The 24,786-nt window shown below is 38.1% G+C and overlaps 1 protein-coding gene across 1 annotated transcript in view; it reads right to left on the minus strand.

Moving 5' to 3' along the window:
• The window catches only part of Gbe1 (1,4-alpha-glucan branching enzyme 1), a 245,133-nt gene that overhangs the window by 219,468 nt on the left and 879 nt on the right, over positions 1–24,786 (minus strand). The window lies entirely within an intron of this gene.

Raw genomic sequence — 24,786 nt, forward strand, 5'->3', positions numbered from 1 at the left:
TACTACTGCACATGGTCCACCAGTTTCAAAAGCATCATTATGTCTATGTATGTACTAGCCCTGGATGACAGGTTCAAAATATTCAGATGATTAACATCCCAATACACCATGTCTTGAGAGAGATAAAGAAAACTGTCATCATGTTGGCATTAAACTGTGAAAGTATTCAGTGCTCTTACTAATTAGTATTTTTTAATTGTCCAATTAATTGCTATATTCTACAGACAAAGGACTAAATTGATTGCCCTACAAAGATGGTTCTCTAAGATGTATCCATAAAACTCGCAAGTCATGAGTGCAATATCCATATCATGTCTAAATGACTGCAATTCAGGGCACTCTTGCCCATCCTACAGCTCTTACACAGGGGTTGAGGGTGGAGATACAGATATTACCGTAAAGGATGACAACTAAGTTTCTTCTTTTCTGTGCCTTTACCAGTCGTGCGTCACTGCATTGACCACTGCCCACTGCAAAAAGAAGCTTCTCTGACACCAGCTACAGCCACCTGCACAAAAACTACAAAAAGAGCTGGAGAGATGGCTCAGAGGTTAAGAGCACTGGCTGCTCTTCCAGAGGTCCTGAGTTCAAGTCCCAGCAACCACATGGTGGCTCACAACCATCTGTAATGTGTATCTGGTGCCCTCTTTTGACCTGCAGGCATAACACCAGCAGGACACTGTATGCATAATAAATAAATAAATAAATCTTGAAAAAAAAACTACAAAAGATCAAGCCAGACAAAATTCTCATGAAGATGGAGAAGGTTATCCATATGTCACGCCCCTAACTGAGGAGCTACTGGAAGTTTATAACATATAAGGGAGAGAGAATCTTTTTCCCTTGAGGGTGTGGTCATGGGTAGTTTTTTAGTGTTCTAGTGGCTGACCCCATACCTATATACATATGATCAGGACTAATTAGACTTAGTGAATTATTAAAGAAGAAAAAGAAGAGGAGGAGGAGAAGGTTATAAAGGAGGAAAGGAAATGAACTTAAGAGGGCAAGTGTAGTGGGTAGCCATTCCAGCTTTGATCTGGAAGTTCCAACCCCCATTGAGGCTTTGGCAACTGTCACGCCTACAAGGCGGGGCCAAGGGAGGACCCTGGAGACCAGAGATCTGGATGGGCCTGAGCTCTCTCTGTTCCTGGACCCTGGACGGTGGAGGTTGACCGAGCAGAGCTCCAGAGAACACCGCTGGACTGCGATTCACCTTCCCCAGACCCCGAGACCTACCTATCCCTTCATTTGTAAGTTACCCACTAAATAAATCTTCCTTTTAACTACGTGGAGTAGCCTTAATAATTTCACCAATAGGCAAGCTATTGGGAGGAATTAGAGTAAGCTGGAAGGGAGAAATGGGGAAGAGATTGTATATAAAACCATATTTTAATGTGTGCATATATGAAATTCTCAAAGAATAAAAATTTTAAAAACAGCACATCAAGAGGATGTTTTGGTAATCTCTATTGTTGCTTCCTTCCAGACCTTGAAAAGAGCCAGGGATATAGTACTAGGGATCATTTTTGTTTTCTGTTAGTGAATGGCAGTTTACAGCTGCCATTTGGTTTCCCTAAATAGTTCACATTCCATAATAAATCATTAAGAAAAACATCTGAAAATGATATGCATCTTGCAGCAATCAGGAAATAGGAAGAATGACTGGGGGTTTGCTAGTTGACCCACTGGACTCACAGTGACGCAAATTCAACCCAGAGTTAATTTACTGAGGGTCAGAACATAGTGACATACATCAATAATTCCAGCACTCAGGAGGCTGAGGGGGAGGATTATGAGTTTAAGATCAGCTCAACATACATAAGCAAAGCCCGGAGTCAAAAAAAAAGCAATGTACCAAGTGATCAAGGTCCAATTTTACTTATACATCACAGTTGCTTATAGATCCCAATGAATAATTGAGAACATATTTTACTAATTTGTATATGCCTGGGCATTTTCCTAGTAAATGGCAGGATGTAAAGTATTTATTTATGGTAGGTATTCTACGTCTTCTCTCACAGAAAATCAGTCTTCCATTATTACAGAGCTACTGTATCAGTAACAGTAGTCAAGTTTCTATAGTACATATCTAGAATTTCTGCCACACTAAGAAATAAGCATGCTCATATTCATTTCCACCACAAGGAAATCACAGTATGATCCAATCTACTGCATTCCAAAAGACATTAGGATCAATCCGCTAACAGCACAGAAGGCTCCATTTCTACCGACACGTGAAGCCTATCACGAAAAGTACAGCTGTTGTACTCTTGAAGCCTACACACTGTTAGAGCCTTTACACTCCAGAAAGCCACGGTGCCCACTGAAATCAAGGTGCCTACTAGGTCAATGGCAGCAGTGGCAGCAGTGTATTCCAGTGACATTCCCCAGATTACAGATGCCACCAAGATCTGCCTACGTCCTCATCAACACGTCTCTCCATTCATAATCAAAGGTCTTCTAGAACTTCACCAGGATTTGAGTGTGACAGAAGAGAGCCCAGAACATACAAGACATACTCTACCAGTCTACCAGTGTCTCCTACCTTCCTTCATAACTGAAGATGCTTAGGAGTCTCAAAGAGATTAAATGATGGCATTGTTGAACCAAGTGTCAAGTAATTAAACAAACCATATTAGCCACTTCTGCATGCTCAAATAAATGCACAAAACCCAGACTCCTATTAAGAACACTCAGACACTTTTGTCTCAATTTATATTAAGCATACTCAGGTGTGCTTAATTTTCTCCAGATTTCTGTCTCTGGATATCTGCATATCTGAATTTTATCTCAGCACCCAGAAATGCATATCTGAATTTTATCTCAGCACCCAGAAAACTTAAGAGCAATAAAATCAACAATGTGCACTACTGATTTCAGTGTTTAGTATCTGCCAAGAAACACACTAATTGCCTTAAATACATATTCCACTAAAGTTACTTCTCAGATCAGCCCTGGTACAAAATGACATTTTTACCTTTGTCACGTGTGGAAAAACTGTGGCTTTTTGAAACAAAGCATTCCCAAGACAAAGCCAAAATTCAAATCTTGTCCCAAAGCCAAATTCCATAATTTTAATCATTATGTACATTTTTCTGTACTTTTCTCCACTTTATACAATCCATAAAATTATTTTTTAGATAGGGTCTCACAATATATAGCCCAAGCTAACCTCCAAATTTCATTAATCATTTGCCTCAGCCCCTGAAGTATAATACGTGAGCTGCCATGTGTGACTTTCACCTCCTTTAGCAGAAATCACTTCCTCAGAACAGTTTATTAAAATGTTCTTGAGTAATTTTCTACAGATTTCCGTCTCTGGATTTGTAGACATTTAAGCATCAGATGTGACATAATTTCACATATTTCAAAAACCATAAGCATGTTAGACTTTTCACCATTGGGGCAAATGCCAGATCTAAACAACTTAAAGACTAAAAAGAATTTAATTTACCTCAGTTTCAAGGTCTCAGTCTACAGCTAACTGACTGCTGAACTTGAAGAAGGGAAAGAAGTAATGGACCAAAGCACCTCACCTCAAGGTGACCAGGTAGGAAGAATGCAATGATTATTTGACGTCTTCCTCATTCCCACTTTAACCCCATCCAAATTCACAGCCCACTGGATGGTGCTCCCTGTAAGACTTCCACTCTCAACGTACTCCAGCAATGTAGGAGTAAACCCATAGGTGAGTTAGATTCATCTCCAGCACCAATCCACTCAGGTCAACAATGAAGATCTTCCATTATAATCAAGTGTAAAGATGATCTTCTAACTGATAAACTAAACCATGATTCACTGGAGCTGCAATACGGACATGGTAATTATTTCCCATAATACTCTCTGAGATAAGGGAATAAACGGCAACACTGCGGGAAAGAATATACTTGGAGATAGACTGTTTTATTTTCAGCACATTATAAAGATGAGCAGGCAGGGTTACCCTTCTACAGAAACCCTTCCATCCTTGATAGCCACTCAAACCAGAAAAAGCAGGCACTCCTTAGTTTTTAAAATCGGGAAAAAGGCGAAAAAATTGTGCTAGCTGAAAAGCTTTAAGAATTTCATTTGCAAAGATGTGGTGTTGAGGGCTGTTACTTTACGAGTCTGCTTTGCTTCTTTGTTGATGGTCTAACTAGGGAGTCCAGGCTGGCCTTAAAGTCATGATGCTGTTCGTCTACCTCCCATGTGTGGGGATTACTCGTAGGCCCCTATGCCAAGTGATTTTTTTTAATGTAGTTCAAGCACTATAGAAAAAAATACTAATAATAAACCCAAAATTAGGGTTATAATAATAAAGAAAAAATAAAAGTAAAGATACGGGGTGAGGAGTGATTCCGTCACTAGGTAGTCTGATGCGCAAGCATGGTAAGCTGAGTTTGGATGCCCAGCACCCATGTAAAAGCAGAGCATAGCAGTGCTCTTCTGTAACCCCAGACTATCAGGACAGAGACAGTCGGCTCCCAAAGGCTTGCTCATCAGCCAGTCTAGCTGGAACACTGATCACCTTGAGAGATATATCTCAACAAATAAGGTAGAAAGCAAGAGAAGATGATACCAGATATCAATGTCTGTCCTACACACACACACACACAAAATCGTAAGTGTGTTGTAGTAGCTAAGGCCCAGCCTTGATTGGCAAGCAAGGTACTGATAATCTGAGGAGAAAAGCAAGTACTCTCAATATACCCAACTGCATGCAAGCTTTACCTTTACTACTTAAATAGGTCTAGCAGCATCACAGAACTACTGACTAAAAAATGCAAGTTCACAGGCAGATTCCCTGTCTTAATGATCACACATGTTAACAAGATTCACATGTGCGTGTCCCAGTACACTATCGGTGTTGTTTATATTGTTAGAATAAACAGAATCGTACAAGGGTGTGAGATAACTTACACATCCCAGTTTGGGTTCAGGACTGATTGTGAAGCCCTCACTAGGTATTATAACAATTTCCTTCAACTTCAGTTTTCTTCTATTGTATTTATGAAAAAACAACCACAACAAAAAAGCAATTAAAAGTTTGATGTTCTCACCATGCAACCAAATAGCGCATGGCTGGTTGTTTTTGGTTTTTCCTTTGTTTTGATTAGTTTGTTTTGTTTTGTTTTTACTTGTCCCGAGGGAAAGTGGGTAGACAGTAGGTGAAACACAGATAAGCCCCCCCACTCACAGCTGAACCTCTCAGAGCTTCTCAAAAGGCTTCATGGACTATCATGCATACACCATCATTCAAATGCATATGTTATTAAGTCATTTCCAGTTATAATGTCCTTAACCACTCATTGGCTGGCTAGCAGAAAAGTCAAACTTGAAGGTCAGAGGACAGAAGTAGAACCAGAACAAAGTCTACAGAAGGAAAGGCCCTGATGCAGCCAGCCACCACAAAATTATTGTTAAATTATAATGATATATATATATATATATTTGGCTCTGGAACTGCCAGTTACTTCTACAATACTATACAGAATCTACACTGTAGGCTGGAAATAACTATTACCTTGCCTAATACATTCAGTAACCTACAACAATCCTGACATCTCACTGTACAGAAACACCAGAATAATCCCAATGAAATCTAATGTAAATTAGTTACAGCTTGCCTTTTTCCTAGATATTTCTCATGACTCCATGAGAAGAAAGATAAAAACAGTCTTGTCCATAACATTATTGAAATGACTCTTTAACTGTTCACATGCCACCCATTTGTGTCTATTCAATTCAGACAGAGCATTTTATTTATTATCATGTTAAGTAAGAAAAGCTAAGATGTTCTTAAAATACCCATTTTCTTTTTAGTTTGCTCTTAATTAAACATCATTTACATTCCTTTTCTTCAAAAGAATTCCATTGTAATTCCTTCCACTTAAAAAACCCAATAGCTTCATTATTCCTCTTCAAGCTTCCCACTAAACGAAGTATATCTATCTTCCTATAATAAAAGCAGTGCTCAGCCTTGTTTCAGAGCAACACGAAAACATTCCTTGGTCCTGGTCTTTCCAAATTGAAAGTAACTAACTTTGGGAGATTTCTACCACTTGCTTGTTAGCCTTTGACAGTACTAAATTCACTGGCTCCAAACAACCCTACACCAATTTCAGCAACATAACCTTCAGTAATAAGTGATCACTGGTGTTGAAAATACATGAGGGAATTACTACAAACTTCTCCTAAGTCTTCTAAAAATGATATAAAGCACAAGTGTACCCACACAGTTTGTTTAAAACCTAAAACCTCATTTTATCAAAACAGAAAATCCATCATAACTATAATAAAAGAATAGCATCAGAGAGTCAATTGGTGGGCATCTTAGTCACTAGACAAAGGACAAGGCCCAAATTATTCAGCCAAGATATGAGACAGAGAGAGAGAGAAAGAGAGAGAGAGAGAGAGAGAGAGAGAGAGAGAGAGAGAGAGAGAGAGAAAATGTATAAGTCATATAACCCCAAACCTGGCTCGTGTTTACTAAAATATATATTATTTCACAGGTTAATAATTAAGTCTTAATTTAAAAAAAGAATGAAAATAAACCCACATTATCAGGGAATGGCAATTACCAATAACATCTTTCTAACAACATCTCTTTGAGGCTATGAAATATTAAGTGCTGAAAATTTCATACTGTCTTTGAATTCCTGGCCAAAGTTTCCCATTAATTCAAAAATGGTTAATAATAAGTAATAATTAGAAACACTAAATGCTTGAGAAGTACTTACTTTAACAAAATGTTTGATATTTTCTAAGGCCAAAGAAAAGCTATTGACACTTGGTATCAGTCGTGAATGATAGAGCCTCAGCTGCATTTAAAAGTGTAAATTTGAAAAGAACATAGTTGCACGCACCTTGAACCCAGCACTCAAGTAGGAATACATAGATCTCTGAGTTTGAGGCTAGACGTGTCTAGAAAGTGAATTCCAAGCCAACCAGGGCTACATAATGATACCATGACTTTAAAAAATAATAATAAAATGTAATTTATTTATTGTTTACTTTAAATTTTTCATACAATATATTATCATACTATTTTCTATCCCATATAATATACTTATTGTATTATTTCCCATCTGTATCATACAATATATTTATCATATTCTTTCCCCTTCTGTAACTCCTCCCAGATCCATCCCACCTCCCTACCCACTCAAATTTATGAACTCCATGTTCTTTTTTACCCTCTCTCTCTCTCTCTCAAAAAGGAAAGAAAATAATAATAATAATAATAATAATAATAATAATAATACAAAAAATATCAAAACAAAAGTTGATACCCCCCAAAAAAATAAATAAAGTCTGTTTTGTGTTAGCCAACTACACCTGGAACTGGGGCATGCCCTGAAGTGTGATTGATAGACCCAGTGACACTTCATTGGACAAAATAAGCTTTATTCTCCACTTGAGATAGATAGAACAATGACAGAATTCCCAAATGTCAACACAAATGAGAGCTGAGAAGAACTACAATGAAATTTCAATGCAAACTACGCTCATAATAGAAGAGTTCTTCCTATCTCCTTAATACTGGGATCATTGTCCTCAAAGAAGAGAATACCTTGTCCTCCCTTGCCTATAAACGGAAGTCAGCACAGTGAAAAAGAGCACTAATTCTAGCCAAGACAGTGTCATATAAAAGCTAATTAGACGATACTCATGTAAGCTATTCACAAACATGTATTTATAACAGCCAAAGTTCTAATTTTACTATAACCTTGGTTCTCTACATATGCACTTCCTAAAACGTCTTGAGAACTTTGATTCCATTAACAGCTGCTTCAACATCTCCCTCAGTGTTTGATGCAAGGGCTTATGAGACCAAAGGCTTGGTCATGGATGTTCTTGCTTATTAGTCTTTGTCCAGTAAATATCTAAGTCTCTATTGCCAGATTATCTATTAACATATTCAATTCCAAAGAGCAGCTTTTAAATCTCCCCTTAGAAAGGTATCTCATCTTAAACCAAAATCAAACCTAATTCATGATCATTGAGACAGTAATTCAGGCAAATTGTTTCAGTAATTCTAACGCATCACCTTAAGAGGACAATTGACTACCTATTGAATGAAATTGAAAGAAAAAAAATGGGGTGGGGTAACTATCAATAAATCAGTTTCTTTTTCTAGTGTGGCTATTGTTGTGGAGCATTCCACATTTTAATAAATAGAAATGTATAATTCCATTTATTAAGTAAATAAATAAAAAAGTAAAAAATAAAAGTAAAAAAATTAACCATCTCTTCCCCTTAGTAATAAAAAAGAAATAATATTGTTGTGAAACAGATGTAATGTCAACAAATCAGCAGTATCTCAGCATTAACTTTGCCATAAAAACAATCACAAAAGGCATCCATAGTAGATACACTTAGAATTTTAACAGTAAAAGTGACTAAAACCAGCAAGGGTAGAAATTACTGGCCTGGCTAGAAAACCATGTTGGGCCTGAGGGGAAAAAAAAAAGTTTTTTAAATAGAAGAATGTTCTGAAATAGAAAGCATGTTAAACAGAATTGCCTGAGGACTGTTAGGAAATGAAAAATTACACTAACTGCATTGGGAACGGCAACCCGATAAAAGCACAATGCACAAATTACAATCTTCTTCGCGGCTGTATTAGGCAGGAGAAAGGTTAAGCTGTATGTGTGTGTGCACAGTTTTGCCCACCACAGGACACAACATGATTGAAGAATTATTCTCAAATGTTCCTAGGGACACCCAAACAACTACAGTAATAAATATTTCTAGGTTTTTAATATTACAGAACAAGCTGGACCAGACCCCAAGTCAATAGATAACTTGCAAAACACCCCTAGAGTGTAAACCTCTATTCTAAGTTCTAAAGAAAACACCAAAAGACAATAATATGTTCCCTAACTATATTCTTCTATTCTTGAATTCAAGACACGCATTCAGCATCCCAGAATGCTGGGCGAGTCAGCATGTACTGCAAGGCAATCATAACATTGAAGAGAGCAGGATCTTTAAGAAGCATTCCAGGAAGAGCCTGATCGACAGCTATAGGTCAAATAGCTATAAGCAGCAATGTTTCCCCTATCCTTACAAGGTGAACTATCAGGTATTCAGAGTAGATGCAGACTAAATAGAAGTATAAACACTGATAGATTCTTATCTAGAGAAGACAAACACACCTCAGGAAGGAAAGGACATAAAACACACGGCACACACTCGTCCATGCATACATGAACCTACAACTTGGTCACTATTTTAAGAGTGACAGAGAAGCAATCTTTCCAACCTTCCTCTCCATTAACAAGAGATCTGCTCTGTAATAATGCAAGTCATAATGAGTCACCACTGCCCCTAAGCAAGACTCTTTGGACAGCAGAGTTATAAACAGAAGTGAATTGGGCTAGGTCCAAGTGAAGCTGGAACATCCAGGAAAGGTCTACAATTAACACAGCCAGGGACAGTCACAAGATCTTAATCCCTTCACCAGGAAGTAAATCTTTACCAGATTTACTTTGGTCCATGTTTTGGTGTTATGTTGTTTGTGATTTTGCTTTATGGGACAGATATAATGCATTTAACATGAGAAAATCTGACATAAGAACCACCTAAATAAATAAGTAATTAACTAATGGGGGATTAGCTGACTCAAAGAATGGAGGGGAAACATGGCCACCTGCTCACCTCCAATTAATTATGTGGAATAGTTCTTTGTTTATATTTACAATATCATTCTTTTAATTCTCAGAGTATTAACAAACCAGGGTTCAATAACTGGGGAGTCCCTTAGGCAAAACTGTAATCTCTATGTGTCTAATTGCCTCTATTGCAAACACAAAGCTGACTGAATCTGTCTACTTACTTAATCTTTCTCTTTATTCTCCTTGTGGGGGTCATGCTAACTCTCTCTCTCTAAAAGCTCCGGCTTCAAACACATAATCTAAACCTTCCCTATGGAATACAGTAGCCACAGGCCACACACTGTTACTGAGCCCAAATGTGCTTTAAGTAGGAAACAAATATAAGATTTCCAATGACTAATTTGTAAAAATGTGAAGTATATAAGCAGAATTTTTTTTTTTAGTTATATGTTGGGGTGACATTTTGAAGCCAATGAATTAAATAATAGATTTTTAAATGACTTCATCTATTTTGTCTTTTTATGTGGTTACTAAAAAATTCTAGATTAAACACATGGTCCATGTTATATTACTCTTAGACACTACTGATCTAGGCAAGATGCTTAAGGGAGGCTAAGGAGAAAGCACGGGACACTCATTTTTGTCCCTGGAATCCTCCTAGCCAAGTGACACTCAATTTAATATCCCCCACTCCCTGATTCATTAAAAAAATGGAGTACCTTAGCTTACTTCGGAATTGCTCACTGCCTCTAAAAATAGTCTATCCTTACTTCCAAAATGTGCTTGTCTGTTATGAAGAAGCATGCTGGTTTGTCATCAGATATGATTTACAATGCATTTTACAAGCTTCAGTGCTTACACAATGTGGCAATTCTTATAAAAGCACATTTTGCAACTGAGCCCTTTTTGCAAGGAAACGTTCACATTAAGTAATACAACTCATGTATATGGTAACAGGATACCTTCACTAATTATTTTAATGAAGATTAATGACTTATCTAGTGCTTTGAATCGCAAGTCTCATTGACTTGTCCCCATCCTGAAAGATTAATTCTTCCTTGTCGAGAAAAATAATTTTAAGAACTTAAAATGAAGTTCTTGGTGGTACACGTCCCCTTCTTTAAGAGGACTGACTAACTTCCTTTCATCCATATTATACTGGGTTTATCTACTGTGTTTACATTCTCTTCTCTAATTGAGCTGCTGTCAGGCAGGCCACTTGCACTTGTTATGTTGTGTAGAAAAATGCCTGTGACAAAGAGAAAGTGGAAATAGGCTTCTAAAACCAATTAATGAGCAGACCACAACTCAGATGCCTATGCACAGCTTGCAACACAACTTCTGAGGAATAATGTCCTTTGTGCAAGTCACCTTCCATAGTCCACCCTACAATTCCAGATGCGCTCATTAAAGTCATAAAGCAAAGGTAAGAAGAAGCAACATGGATAATGCCAATGATAAAACCCCTTTTTCCCTACAGTAAGGGTTTTAAAGAGTCATTATATATATATTTACATTATAGTGAGTTATAACTGTAGAATTTCTCTAAAATGTCACTTCTCCACCCTATATAAGGTTTTGCAACCTTAGTCAAATAAATGTGCTAACAACAGTTATATTTCAACATCTCTCCTATTTCTTTGGAAACTGATATGCTCCAATTGCTAGCAGCATTTCTAGAACAATCAACCCTGATAAACCTCAAAGTAAATAGTAAGACTGAAATAAACCAAAGGCCAACTTCAGTTAGATAAAAAGAAGCTAATTTTGGAAAATATTGGTATTAGCTTAGTTAAGATTTAACAAACTCACTCCTACAATTAAAAAGATCAGAAAAAGTTTTACAGAATTAACCTGTCATTTGAATCAAGTGAAAAGATAAACTGAGTGAGAGTAGATTTTAAAAATATATATTTCTAATAGTACTTACCTGATGAGTACATAATAGAGCCAAATAAAACCATTCTAAACATATCACTTAAAACCTTGTAGCATTTTAAATCAAAATAAGACTATTAATTGAAGTCTACACAAGTTCTTATCAACTAGAATATAAATCAATAATGTTCTGAAATGATAGAAAAATAAGAAAAGTAAATACTGAAAAAAAACAATAAAAGTACAGGGGATTAAATTACATAGTTCTCAGGTTTACCTTGCATCCTAAAGCTTTTAGCTGTTTTAGATAACAAGCAAAAGTTTTTTTAAAGACATTATAAATAAAAAAGTTGGTAGACTATTTCATCCCCATGCTATGAATAAACTTTAATATATATTGCAACCATAACTGCCTGCAGACTTCAGTTAGAGTTAGTAAAGACCAGCATGTTATAATGTAAAATGAGACTCCAACATTCACAGCCAATAAAATAAGCTTGACCTAAACCTTATAAGTTACACAAAATTTAACTCAAAATGAAAAACAGACTTAAGTATACTATGTGAAACAACAGTTCCTTTAGAAAAATAGCATCAGATCTTTAGAGCTAGGAAGAGTACATTCATAAGAACAAAACCAAGTATAATCTATAAAAGAAAGAATTCAATAAATTGTACTTCAAAATGAAAACATTTGTGGGGGGGGAGACCATGCATATTTAGATGAAACCATAAGCTACAGGCTGAGAGGAAATATTTGTGAACCACACTAATGACAAAGGATTCATACCTGGGATAGGTAAAAAACTCTCAGTCTCAAAGACTGTTTGTTTAAAGGAAAGAAAGTTAATCTGACATTAAAACTAAACCAAATACAGGCATTTGAGCAAACAGAGTACACAGATAGCAAATGGGTCAACAAAAATGATCTTAATGAGCTATGATAAAAATGTAAATGAAAACTATGACTAAATGTACTTACATAACTATCAGGGAGCAAATGAAATACAGTGTCAATCCTGACAAGGATTCAGATAAAACTGGGTTCTTCATAGATGACAAGACAGAAAAATAGAAACTTTGGAAAGTAGTTTGACAACTTCTTATGATCATAAACATATATTTACCACAAAATCAGCCTTGATTCATCCCAGACAAATAAAATATGTACATGAAAGATTCATATCATTTTAGCCAAATAGTTCTAATATCCAAAACTTGGGAATAATCCAAATGCTCTTCAACAGGTAAATGGATAAGCAAACAGGCAGATGGTACACCCCCCACATGAGGAAATACTACTCGGTGACAGAAAGAAACAAACTTCCACATTTGATTAGGCAAGATCTCAAAGGCACTGCACTGAGAGGAGAGGGGAAGAAATGTCGATCCTAAAAGCTCACATATGATGTAACTCATATAGTAGTCTCAAAATGAAAAAGAAAAGGTATAGAGCTAGAAACTAGGTCAGTAAGTAATTGTCAAATTTAGGAACAGTGGGAGAGTAGTAATGTGAATTTTATGCATGAGGGATTTCTTTCTGGTAATAGAACAATTCTATATCTTAACCACAGTGACAGTTTCATTAATATATACATCGATAAAGCCATGAAGAAGTAGAAACATACAAGAATAAGCATTTAAAACCATGAAGAAGTAGACACACACAAGAATAAACATTTGTAAAACTGAAGAAATGTGAATAAGGTCCACGGATTGCATCAATCTCAACTTCCTGGTATTGGTACCATACTCTAGTTATGCAACAGAATACCACAGGGGCAAGCCTGGTGAAGGGCTACAGGAGCCTTCCTTGTGCTGCTTCTGAAACTTCCTGTGAGTCTTTATTTGGTTCAAAATGAAGTGGTTGTACACACAATTGGCAATTCTTTCATTAAATGTCCTACGTGTTTATAAGCACTATTAACCTGCTACACTCAATATTCAGTTTTGATACTACTGTTCCTTCTTGTCACGTATTTCTACTTATGTGTTGCATTTGTCGACCAACTTTTGCTTCATGCAGCATGGACAGTAGAAAGCTTTTTCTGAAAGTCTCACTAAGGAAGTAAAACAAAAAGAGACCTTCATTTTGCTACATTTCTAGCAACCAGGAGCACAGCTTAAAAAAACAAAAGCAGGCCTACCACCCGAAAAGATCTGAAGGATGGACAGCTCACACAGGAAAACGGAACACAAAAGAACAGAAGAATCAAAATTGAGGGGGCTTGTTTGTTTGTTTGTTTTTAATATGGAATGACAGTAGTTGGGGAAGGAAGTACAAAATGTCAGCCATGAACTCATCTGAGAAACTTCAGAATCCTGGAATAAAATAATGTGTCCACCTGAGAAAATAATTGCAAAATTGGTTAATTAAAGCAATGGCATCTCAGGTATTCATGACTCACAGTCTCTATTAATACAGAATGATAATGAAAAATAGACCCTTATCTCTTAGGAAGAAAACACTAATATGAGTCCATAAATCATTAATCTTCTGACACCATAACGAAATCCCATTCTTGCACAAGCTGTCCTTTATTCTCATTGTCAAAGACAAATTGCTATGCTTGTGTACGATGACACGAGCCCATATCTATCTGAAAAGTACATTCTGACAAGAGATAGTTCTAATTATGTATCATGAGCTCAATAAAAGCAAAATGGGATGGTAGAATGGTAAAGTCTCCTAAGGTTTTACAGCTATCGTTAGATAGCAACACAATTCATGTCTTGAAGATAGAGCCCAGGAGCTGAGCCCACTCCGTGGGTCAAGTGCTTGTCTACATCTAAGCAAGAAGGCCTGAGTATGAATCTGCAGAACCTACATACAAACCAGACACAGTAGCACAGTCACCTGGAATCTCAGTGCACCTATGCTGAGGCGCGAGGCTGCGGGCTGAGACAGGAGAATCCCCAGAAGTTCACAGGCCAAAGAGTACGGCATACACAGTAGCAAACAACAAAAAGATCCTGACTCAAAAACAAGGTGTCTTTTGACCTCTACATGTACACTGTGGCACATGTGCACCCACACTTACACACAAGAACATAAATACATGTGCATGTGTGCGCGCACACACACACACATACACAACACATACAAAAAAACCCACCATTGAGCATAAATTAATTGACATTTCCCATTATTTGCTCTCACAAATATTATGTTCTCCAAAGAACTGAAAGATAAACTGATTACTAATTAATAATGAGTGAACTGATTTTTTAAATGTTTTCATATTTTTGAAGAATATACTGTCTATGAAAACAATGATATTATGAAATTAGCAGGCAAATGAATGGAACTAGAAAATATCATCCTGAGTGAGGTAACCGAGACTCAGAAGGACAAACATGGTATGTACTCACTCATTAGTGGATACTAGATGTAAGGCAAAGAATAACCAGACTACAATCCATATCCCCAGAGAAGCTAGGTAATAAGGAAGACTCTAAGAGGGACACATAGATAGCCCAGAGAAGGAGTAATAGATGAGATCTACATGAGCAAACTGGGAGTGGGGTGGGGGTGGGGGGTAATGGAGGGCAAAGAATGGGAGATGAGAACATAAGGAAATGGGAGGTTTGAGCTGGAACAGGGACAGAGTGGGAGAGGAAGCAAAGAGATACCACGATAAATGAAGGCATCTTGGCAATAGAAAGAGGCAGGGTGCCGGGGAAGTTCTCAGGAATCCACAAGGATGACCCCACCTTGGACTAATGTCAATGGTCAAGAGGGTGCCTGGACTGGTCTACTCTGGTAACTGGATTAGTGAATCCCTAACTGTCATCATAGAGCCTTCATCCAGTGACTGATGGAAGCAGATACAGAGATCCAAGGCCAGGTGCCAGGCCGAGCTCCAGGAATCCAATCGATGAGAAAGAGGAGGGATTCTATGGGCAGGGGACATCAAGACCATGATGGAAAAACATGTAGAGACGACCAGCCACACTAGTGGAAGCCCATGAACTGAAGACCAATAGCTGTGGAGCCCCCATATGAATGGACTAGGCAATCTGGATAGGCAAAATAGTTATTTAGCTTAAACTGTTTGGGGGCCTCCCAGGCAGAGTGATCATGATCTATCCCTAGTGCATGAGCCGGCTTTTTTGGAGCCCAGTGCCTAGGGTGCGACACCTTGCACAGCCTTGGTGCAAGGAGGAAGGGCTTGGACCTGCCTCAGCTGAGTGTGCCAGGCTCTGCTGACTCCCCATGGAGACTTTGACTTGTGGGAGGTGGGAATCGGGGGGGGGGGGGGGGAATGGGGGGTGGGAAGAGGGAAGAAGGGGGATCTGTGGTTGGTATGTAAAGTGAATAGAAAATTTCTTAATAATAAAAAAGAAAGAAAAGGAAGGAAGGAAGGAAGGAAGGAAGGAAGGAAGGAAGGAAGGAAGAAGGAAGGAAGGAAGGAAGGAAGGAAATTGAAAAGGGAAGACAATAGTGCTACCCAAGACATGGTGGCAATTAAGCAAACAGATGAGTTCAGTATGGTTGAGACCAGGTAGCCCAATGTCTCTATAGTTCTCCAAGAAAGGAATCTAAAATAAATACAGATTAGGTCTCACAAAGTGATGACCCAGGGGGTATTGACATTTAAGTATATGGCTGCAGACCTCTCTTGGGGGAAGTGGGAGGGGGAGGGCTGATGTTGCTCAGAAGGATGTATCCATGGTGATGATGAAGGACTGTAACATAATCTCCTTGCTGGGGCTCCTGTATTTATCCTGTTGTCTCCTCTTCAGAGCAAAGCAAACAGCTCTAAAGACGGACATGTTAGAAAAGGGGCATTTTTCAGGAAGAGGGTACACAACTTAAAGACTTCATGGTCCGGGCTCACTTCCAGGTAAGGATGACCACAGGACACTTTTGATTGGTAACCGGTACTCAGAGAGCTCAAGATAGCTACCCTATGTTTGACTAAATAAACACAGTAAATCTGCATGTCTACACCATAGGATGATGGATGTGAATATGCCCATCAACCTTACAAGGATAAAAATCAAATGTTAAAGACTAGAAAGATAAAAAACTGATCCAGGTAGAAATCCAAAATTTTTACCTTTAATATGAGTAAGAAATACAAACTTCTATGGCTATAATTTATAGTTCATTGAGTTTTCTATTAAATGGAACTAAATGCAGAAATGGTATTAGCATGTATGTACATCTGCACTGTGTAGCTACTCACACCTAAATGCAACCTATGGATAGGAGCTTATTAATGAAAATCAACTAGATGATATTCAGTAATATACATCATTAGTAAAACAGCTACTTGCTGAAAATTTAGAAAAACCAACTGTACCAATGCAAAATATAAACTTAGGAACTTCGACTTTAGATTTCAGGACTGGGGTGGTTACCTGTCCAGAAATTCTGCCTCATTGTAGTTGATTCTTCAATGGCTTTATTAAATACATATGAATATTCCACTCCTTTGTTTCATATATCTTTAAAACATCAAATTTATTTTAAAAGTACCTTGAAATCATAAAAAAAAAAGGCAGGACCACAAATTTTTTTTTTTTCTTACTACAAGTCATGAATCACATGCTCAGACTACACTTTTATTTTCTAACTTTTAAGTGAATATCATAATTTTTTTTCTTCTTGCACATTAGTCTTATTTTCAAAGTTATCCTGGCTATTAGTAAACCCAGTGTGATCATCCGTCTAACCATCCAGTGTTCAGGAGGAAGAAAATCCCCGCAGCTGTTTGATGCTCAAGAATATGAACACTTACGAGTCAGATGAAAGAGGAGAGAAGACAGGAGGAGAGATCAAGAGGACGGTGAGTTTGGATTTCTGCGGGCTAGCATTTACCTCTTTCAATGAAAGGAGCTTTGTGCTTTCTGTGTCCCAGGACTCATCCTTGCCTTCAGCTTACAGTGAACCGGCAATTGCCTCATCATTTCCACTCCAAATTAAGGATCAAAGTTTAAACATGCTCTTTTCCTTCTCTATTAGATTGTGATTAAAACTGCCACCTGCCTCACCTCATTCACACAATCACCTCTACAGGAGAAAGAATAATTCCCTGAAGAAAGAACAACACAGTTAATTAGGAAAACAAAGAGAAGTGGAGAATTTAAGGTCTTGGCTTGACTTCAGAAAACAGCACCAAAGAACCTAACAAGAATAAAATGAAGTGAAAATAATATTTTAGCTGGAAAGTTACCTAATATCATCAGATTATGGCATATTAAGCATCTTTACATATATCATTAGTCCTCAAGAGAGTCTAAAAAGAATATTTCTGTGCTCTTCCATTCAGTAAAAAAGTGACATCCTTGGATTCAAATCTATTTGGCAGTTATAAAAGCAGGGATCCTAGTCTTGTCCTATTATTAAACTTTGTAACACAAGCACTCCATAATATTTTTATATTTAGCATGTAATGGGCCTAAGTTTAGAGCCCAAATTATTTAGATTATTTGAACATAAAAAGCCACAACTACTAAAATGTACAACAGTTGAACATGAAGTAAACACTAAGTGAACTCAATGGATTGTATTTATATATATTTGTGTGTGTGTGTGTGTGTGTGTGTGTGTGTGTGTATAACAATGATAATTAAAAAACAAGAGGCCAAGCCAGGAGGTGGTGGTGCATGCCTTTAATCCCAGCACTCAGGAGGCAGAGCCAGGCGGATCTCTGTGAGTTTGAGGCCAGCCTGGTCTACAGAGCGAGATCCAGGACAGGCACCAAAACTACACAGAGAAACCCTGTCTCGAGAAAAAAAAAAAAAAAAAAAAAAAAAAAACAAGAGTCCATAAATTTAAGAGGGAGGGTAGTAAGAAGGAGAGAGAGGGGGGAGTGATATATTTTAATTAAATATTTTACTTGGAAAAAATTAAAGTTTAAATGAAACAATGAATGACACACAATAAAACCAATCAAGTTTTACAAGTTAGTCACCTCGCTAAACAGTATCAGAGAATATACAATAAAATTATCAAATAGATCAACACATGTAAATTGAAGAACGACACACATTTAATGTCTTCCTTTTGTTGAGGTTCCAAGTTCCTATTGGTCCCGACAGAAAATTAAATAGGACTTTGTTTATTAAACATAAAAGCAGCCCGGATTCAAAACAAGAACAAACACTGACAAGCAGACATGACCACAAGAAGAGAATTCTTTAGAGAGAAAGAGAGAGAGGGGAATGCTGACTTCCGGTGAGAGGTACCTGGTAGCCCTAATTCCCTCGGAAAAACAGACTTTCATTCAGTTAATATCTGTTCCTTGAACCCTAACCTAGAGAACTGCTCTAAACCTATCGCACACCTCACTCACAGGACTGTGGAATCATCTGACTGCCCAGGGCCAACATAGTGAGAGAGGTGAAATGAAACCTCTAAGGAGTTACCAGATGCAGAGGGGTTTATTCAGAGGTGGTGCAGCTGGCGCCAGAACCTACTCTAAACAGAATGTCCTATCACATCATGTTATGACACTTGCAAAATGAGAAGGGGTCAGCGACTCCTGCCCACTGCTATCGATCATTCAAGAATGACTCAGGAACCAGGGCAGTTCTCCGCTGCAAAGAGCAAATGAGTCCTACTGGTACGGAAAAGCAGTCAGCTGCATCTCCTAACTTTGGTCTTTTTCCGCCTTCTAAGACCGCTGACATTTGACTCTCTTCACAATCCACAGTTTTGCTGGGTGCTGAGGGGAAAAAATACAAGGACACCAGTAAGTCACCTTTAAAATTCTTATGCTGCGAAAAACAACTGTGGATATGATGACTAACACGTCAAATCCAAATATCCTAAGACGTGTCCCGACACATGTATAGGGTCATGTTATGAGGTAGAAGGGGGAAAAAAAGGCATGAAGCAGAGGTCACAGCACATGGAAAACCACAACCTGATCTGAGAGTGGACCAAAATGCATAAAGTGCAGCAGAACAGAAGGTGCTGTCACATCTTCACGCTGGTATTCATAGCGTGTTAAATGTCTACTTGACATCATATATTGTCTGTTATTTTATGAAGAAAAGCTTTGCTTAATAATTTACTTGTAGCAAGCTAAAAGACTCACTCTTACAATAAAGAACAGAATTTGTCTCTGTTCTTGACATGCTGCTTTTTATCCAGGGATTTTTCTCTAAACTCCCACCATAATTTCTTCTGCATACACAAGGAATTATTAAAAGGAAATATGCAACATTTCATGTTAAAGGAGCAGAAATGGACAAAAGATACCATGTCTCTGATTAGATTAGAAACTTTTAATATCCTTTAGAGAATGGCCCCAGGGTCTTGTTAGAGGGAACAACCTGGGGTTTGGTGAGAAATGGGGGATGTGAGATATACATAAAGATTAGGCTAGAAAGATAAGCAGAGACCAGACAGTGTAGACCGCCATAGGTTAAGAGAAAGACCATAGATTGTATCTCAACAGAAATGGGGAATTATTAAAGAGGTGTATGCAGAATAGTATCATAATTCCATTAGATGCTTTTCTGTCGCTGTAACAAAACACTACGACCAAGGCAGCTTACACAAAGAAAGGTTACTTAGACTTACAGCTCAGAGGGATAAAGTCTACGATAGAGGAGCAGAGTGCTGGTAAAAGGAACAGGAAGTAGTGACGGTAAAAGGAAGAGGAAGTGAAGAGCTCACATGCTGAACTGCTAGCAGAAAGAAAAGAGAGCAAACCAGAAGTGGGTGAGGAGTTAAGCATTCAAAGACTGCCTACAATGATGGACACTAGGTTGTACCTCCAACACCTCCTCAAGCGACACTACCAACTGGGGGCCATGTACTCAAATACTGGCACCTACAGGGGACATTCTCATTTAACCATTACAACAATCGCATTCACCTATTTTAATGTTCATTCATTATACTGGGAATGAAGAAGGAAAAACAGAAAAAGTCGGGTGAACATCTGAAAAAGAAGTAACAGCTACGGGCCCATTCTCACACCTCTCTAGATAACCCAAGAACTTGAAATAAGGTAATAATAACCATGCAGATTGGTATATACGTCAAAGAGTCAGAGGACACCATTAACCAAACTGAGAGAAGAGGAATAAAGAATAATGGAGCCATAGAAGATGACTCAATTATTAAAGTGTTTTCCTTGTAAACGTGAGGGTCTGAGTTCAATACCCAGAATCCACAGGTAAAAAGCCAACTATTGTGGCATGCAGTGTTTTTGATCTCCTAGTACTGAAGAGATAGAGACAGACAAATCCCTGGGACTTCCTGACCAGCCAGTCTAGCCTATTTGGTGAATTTCAGGAGTGCGAGATCTTTCTAAAGAAAAGGTAGATTCCATACATGCACATGTTCACCCACACACACCAACACACATGCACAAAGAATATGCTAGGTTTCAAGACTGAGTCACTGGTAAATGAGGATACTAGAACCAAGATGGGGTATGAAAGGACAAACAGGTTTCGGATGAAAGTCTATATATTCAGATTATGTATGTTGTGCTTTGTACTTACAGGGCATTAAAATGAAGACCATTCAAATTATATTGCAAACCAGCAGGAAAATCTGGAATGAAGGCAGATTTTGAGTAGTCTCAAGAGATGAGAAATACAAAAACGATTTGTCTAAGGAAAGAATACTATGCAGAAATTAAATGGCATTTAAAAAAGAAGAAGAAGAAGGAGAAGGAGAAGGAAGAAGAAAGACATGAGGAGTAGGGAAGCACCCTGGATTCTCTTATACAATATGGCCTGGAAAGAGACTGAAGTAAAATCTACAAAAGTAACAGAGGAAAAGCAAGACTGTGGCTTCAAGGAGCCAAGAAGGATTCTGTAGTGTACAATGCTAAAGAGAACGAACATACAGAATAACTTACAATGACTGTTTATGGACTTCTTAATAACAGTGTTAGTCATAGCTAGAGAGATGGCAAAGTGAATGAGAGCACTCACCAGCACCTAGGGGACCCAAGTTCGGTTCTCAGCACCCATACAGGGTGACTTACAAACTGTCTATAACTCCAGCTTCAAGAGATCTGATGCTAGCTACTGGCCTCCATGGGTACACACACACTCTCTCTCTCTCTCTCTCTCTCTCTCTCTCTCTCTCTCTCTCTCTCTCTTTCTCTCTCTCTCTCTCTTTCTCTCTCTCTCTCACACACACACAGCATTCACTCACGAAGACACACACAAATTAATTAATTAATTAATAATGAATAATAAAAACTTAAAAAGAATGCTTTTAATAAAGACTAGTCTCAGACTACCAACTGCTTCACAGGCATGCTAGGAAAAATGTGTATCCCATCTAAGTAGATGATGTTTAGAAGAAGAAATATCACAATATATACTTAAATACTATGTAAAATTTAAAGAAAGAATACTGACTACTGGTAGAGCAATTGTATTTATCTGAACAGGGTTAAAAAATGTCAGTCTTCTATTTTAGGGAGGAGATATACAAAACCAGCGGGTCTCAACAGAAAGGGCTCACTACTAGGCAAAAACAAAAGAAAAACCAGAGCTTCATTTTCTCGTTTCCAAGCTACTAGAACTGAGAAAGGAAATTTCAAAACAAATCCTTCATAATCCTAGATCACTGAATGACTGCTGTGAGGAGAGCCCTCTGGCCAACTCCCAGTGCCTTGTAAGATGTGAGCAATCAAATGTGGTTGTAATCACTAATGAGAACTAACTGGAGTGTAACAACAACTTTAACAAAATTAGAAAGAGCAAAGTAGAAAACGTCACCTTAGGAGGCAATCGATGAGACAGTGATCACACACTAATGTATGTGCTTTTTATTTATGATGCAAAGTAACTCACACGCTACACTAGATTTGGAATTCTCACAGAAGGTGAAAAGTACAAAACAGAATTTCAAGTGAAGCAATGTTGACTGGGAAAGAATGTGATGATCGATCAATGAGAAGAAAACGCCTCTCCATCACCATTCTAACCTATGGATGGTTGTACCTCCAAGTTTCTGCACTATGTAATAAGCACACTTTGCACATCAATGGTCATCTCATTGTGTTAGTCCAAGCACATACAAAGCAGGTCACTAAAAATAAGCTGAAGCTGAAAATAAAATACTACTGTGGCTTCAACAACATACTTGAAACAAGGTAACTTATAAAAACTAAAAAAGTATCTCCTCACAGTTCAGGAATGTGAGGAATCCAAAAACAAGATGCCAGTGGATGAAGTTGTCCAGGGAGGGCTACTCTCTGCTTCCGGGGTGGCATCTTGTTACTATAGTAACCAGAGAGTGGGAAGGCAATGTCTCACAAGGAGAAGGGCAAAAGGGCAAAACTACACCAAAGGTTTCTTTTAGTTTTCAATTTTTAATTTGTTTTTAATTTTTTGAGACTTTTTTTTTTTTTTTTTTTTTTTTTTTTTTTGGTTTTTCAAGACAGTTTCTCTGTGTAGCTTTGCACCTTTCCTGGAAATGACTTTGTAGACCAGGCTGGCCTCGAACTCACAGAGATCCGCCTGGCTCTGCCTCCTGAGTGCTGGGATTAAAGGCGTGCGCCACCACCGCGAGACTTTCTTATTTATATACAATGTTTGGTTATGACATTTCCTCTCCTTGGCCTTATCTTGTCCTCCTTCCCATTCCTGGTGACCCCCATTCCTGGTGACCTCTTCGCCTTCCTCTTCCCAACTAGCCCCATCCTACTTTTATGTCTTTGGAGGTGGGTATGTAGACACCTATCTTGTGCAAGTGATCACAGCTGCTGTGCGTTCATGATAGCCACAGAAAAGTCATTTCCAAAGATGGAATTTCACAGTATGGCTCCCCATCTTCAGGCTCTGACAGCCCTATTCCCCATGTTCTGGAATGTTCCCTTGGGCCTTAGAAGGGTGACATGGATGTCCCTAGAAGTCCCTTCTTTAATTAGACCACTACCTGCTGCCAAAAGATGCATCCTTGACTAGGGCTTCAAGCTGTCTATGGGTATAAGGCGTTTAACTCAATCACGAGGGAGGAGCCCTCATGGCATGGCATGTCTTAAAGGCCCCAGCTCCTTATACAGCACACTGGTTAACACATGAATTTTGCAAAGGACACATTTCAAATCATGGCAATGACCATGACGACACTATGAAGAAGTTTTTATTCTTCAACAGCTAACAATAAAAGTCACCACTGCCAAATGCCAAATTACTATCTGACATGCCTAAATGGAACATGTGTGCTGGAAAATGGCAATTACCCAGAACCAAGGACAGAGTAGTGTCCTGGTCACAGTGAAGCATAGAAGGACCCACTGGGCCAGACTTTTCACCAAGAACACTGGATTCCCTCGCTTCTTTATTCTGGCCTTTGTTCTTCTCATTAATTTTGACAAACCATGAAAGATGACTGTAATTGCTTCAATCCCTGTGGAGTTGAATGTGAAGTATACAAAAGAAAAAAGTGAATAAAAGATGTTTGTCTGCTTGTGGCCATTTAAAAGTGGAAATAGGACACAGGCAAAATAGTTCCACAACTCTTGTTTGAGAATTACTTACAGGTCATTTTACAAACCACACAAGTAGAATCACTGTAAAAAAAATCGGGACCTCCAAGAAGGCTGGCCATCACCCTTAATCACCCTCCTTTGTTTTAATTTGTGAGTTCACTACAATAAAGTGATTTTTATATTACAAAACAGTATCTATGGTGAGAATAGATGAAGGAATGAAGCAGACAGGAGCAGAGGTGAAAGTCTCTACCATGATCCTTTCTACATTGCTTTTATTTTGATCCATGTAAATAGGTTTCTACAAAAATATAGAAATAAAAGATAAATTATTTGTTTTTGTTCAAAAAAATCGCTTCTTTCAAAATCAGATCAAGTCTTTTAACTTTAAGCATGTGAACTATCTTAGCACAGGTTTGCATATTCCGGATGAAATGTTACCAGACTCCTCCCCAATACTTCATCCAAGGGCATAATTACATGCTTAAAGTGAGCCTCAGCCCAGCCTGGTGACTTTGGGGAGGGCTCTCATTAGAATATGTAAACTCTGGAATGAGCTGATGTCTACAAACTCTCTGGAGTAGCAGTTTTGTTCTTCAGTTTCTTATTAGAAAGTTTCTTAAGTGACTGTGTTGACTAACATGACAAAATCAAGACGTGAACTTAAGGTCTCTTTGTGTTTTCAAATCAACCGATGTTCATAATCACCCATGTAGTTGGATGTTTTCTATGATTAAAAGCACTGCTTATAATCTGTGGCCACGGCAGTTTTGATTTTCCGCAGTATCTGGGCTTAAGAGAAGAAACTAGTATAACAAATGTGACTACAACAAAATATTTCAAATGGGACCACCACGACTCTAGTTAGTACAGAAGTTATTTTC

The sequence above is a fragment of the Peromyscus eremicus genome, chromosome 12 (assembly GCF_949786415.1).
Source record: "Peromyscus eremicus chromosome 12, PerEre_H2_v1, whole genome shotgun sequence".
Classification (NCBI taxonomy): domain Eukaryota; kingdom Metazoa; phylum Chordata; class Mammalia; order Rodentia; family Cricetidae; genus Peromyscus; species Peromyscus eremicus.